At 39.7% G+C, this 2,469-nt stretch overlaps 1 pseudogene; it reads left to right on the top strand.

The window, feature by feature from the left end:
* The first annotated feature begins 206 nt into the window (after positions 1-206).
* LOC145796424 (putative mitochondrial protein AtMg00860 pseudogene) lies at positions 207-707 on the top strand (annotated as a pseudogene).
* Positions 708-2,469: the final 1,762 nt, after the last annotated feature.

Below are 2,469 nucleotides of genomic sequence, written 5' to 3'. Positions count from 1 at the left end.
GTATTAACTACCAGGAATTGAATAAGGTAACAATTAAGAATAAGTACCCGTTGCCACGTATTGATGATTTGTTTGACCGACTACAAGGGGCACAAATATTTTCAAAAATCAACTTGCGATCTGGATCTCATCAGCTAAAAGTGAAAGCTGAAGATATGGAGAAGACTGCCTTTTGAACAAGATACGATCATTATGAATTCCTCGTTATGCCTTTTGGGGTTACAAATGCACCAGTTGCTTTTATGGATCTAATAAACAGAGTTTTTAAGCCATTCCTTGATGAGTTCATTGTGGTCTTTATTGATGACATTTTAATCTATTCTAAAAGCAAGGAGGAACTTGAACACCACTTGAGACTTACTCTTCAAACGTTGAGAGAGAAAAAACTGTATGCTAAATTGTCGAAATGTGAATTTTGGCTGGATAGTGTGACATTTCTAGGGCATGTGATAACAAAAGAGGGTATTTCTGTCGATCCACAAAAGGTAGAGGCTGTTGTAAATTGGCCGAGACCAATGAATGTGACAGAAGTTCGTAGTTTCTTGGGCCTGGCTGGATATTATCGCAGATTTGTGAAGGACTTTTCCAAGGTTGCTTTGCCACTCACTCAGTTGATGCAGAAGGGGGTACCATTCGAATGGATTGATCAAAGAGAGGCAGCTTTCCGTGACAGCACCGATTCTCTCCTTACCCTTTGGCACAGATAGCTTTACCATTTACAATGATGTTTCCTATAAAGGTTTGGGGTGTGTGTTGATGCAAAACGGAAGGGTGATTGCCTATGCATTCCGTCAGTTGAGACCGCATGAAAAGAGTTACTTGACTCATGATTTGGAATTGGCTACAGTGATTTTTGCATTGAAGATTTGACGCCACTATTTATATAGGGTTACGTGTGAGGTGTATACAGATCACAAAAGTTTAAAATATTTCTTTACCCAAAGGGAGCTAAACATGAGACAGCAGAGATGGCTAGAGCTAATTAAGGATTATGATTTGCAAATTATGTATCATCCTGGAAGAGCTAATACCGTGGCCGATGCCCTTAGTCAAAAATCCATGGGAAACTTAGCATGTTTACTCACCAGACAGGAAACAGTAGTGCGTGAGTCGATACTAGTTAAAGAGATAAAAAAGAAGCAGTTGCAAGATGAGTTCCTCAAGAAAATAGTGGACGAATGGGAATCCAAACCTAGACCGGGGTTCAGTTTTAAGGATGGCATACTTAAGTTTCAAGGACGGTTATGTGTTCTAAACGACAGTGATGTGAAGAAACAGTCTCTCCAAGAAGCCCATAGTTCCAAATTCTCTATCGATCCGGGAAACATAAAAATGTATCAAGACCTAAAGAAGAATTTTTGGTGGCTGGGAATGAAAAGGGAAATTGCGGAGTTCGTATCCAAATGTTTGCAATGCCAACAAGTTAAAGTGGAACATCAATGACCTGCAGGATTGCTTCAACCATTGCCAATACCGGAGTGGAAATGGGAACATATTGCAATGGATTTCGTAGTTGGCTTGCCTCGCTCCAGTAGAGGTATGGATTCTATTTGGGTAATTGTAGATCGATTGACAAAATCCACTCATTTTCTACCTATTAAGACAACATATGCCGTGGATAAACTGGTTACCCTGTATATGAATGAAATTGTGAAATTGCATGGAGTCCCTGTGTCAATTGTATCAGATAGAGATCCGAAGTTTACTTCGAGGTTTTGGTAAAGTTTGCAAAAGGCAATGGGAACTGAATTGAGGTTGAGCAGTGCATACCACCCACAAACAGATGGCCAATCAAAGAGAACAATTCAGACGCTTGAGGATATGTTATGTATGTGTGTATTGGATTTTCAAGGAAATTAGGAAACACATCTGCCTTTGGTTGAATTTGCATACAACAACAATTACCACTCCAGCATTGACATGGCACCATACGAGGCTCTATATGGCAGGAAATGTCGGTCGCCGATTTGTTAGGCTGAAATTGGAGATAGACCATTATTGGAACCCAAACTTGTGCAAGAAACTATAGAGAAAGCGAAATTGATTCAACAACGATTGAAAATTGCACAAAACCGACAGAAAAGTTATGCTGATGTGCGTAGACGGGAAAGAGAATATGACGTAGGCAAGCATGTTTTTATTAAAGTTACACCAATGAAGGGACACACTCGTTTCGGAGTCAAGGGTAAGTTAGCACCTCGATACATCGGACCATATGAGATTATTGAGAAACCAAGTCTGGTGGCGTACCAAATAGCTTTACCCTCGGATATAGAACACATGCATAAAATCTTTCACATTTCCATGTCAAGAGAATCTCTCTTAAACCCTTAACAAGTTGTTGAACCTACTCAGATACCTATGAGTGATGATTATACGTATACAGAATAACCTATTCGAATTGTTAGTCGCCGAATCAAAAAGTTGAGGAATAAAGACATTTCGTTGGTAAAAGTGGACTGACAGAAT

This window comes from Camellia sinensis, chromosome 7 (genome assembly GCF_055761805.1).
Source record: "Camellia sinensis isolate YWXY chromosome 7, ASM5576180v1, whole genome shotgun sequence".
In the NCBI taxonomy this organism is placed as follows: Eukaryota; Viridiplantae; Streptophyta; class Magnoliopsida; order Ericales; family Theaceae; genus Camellia; species Camellia sinensis.
This window is presented reverse-complemented; position numbering and strand designations above follow the sequence as displayed.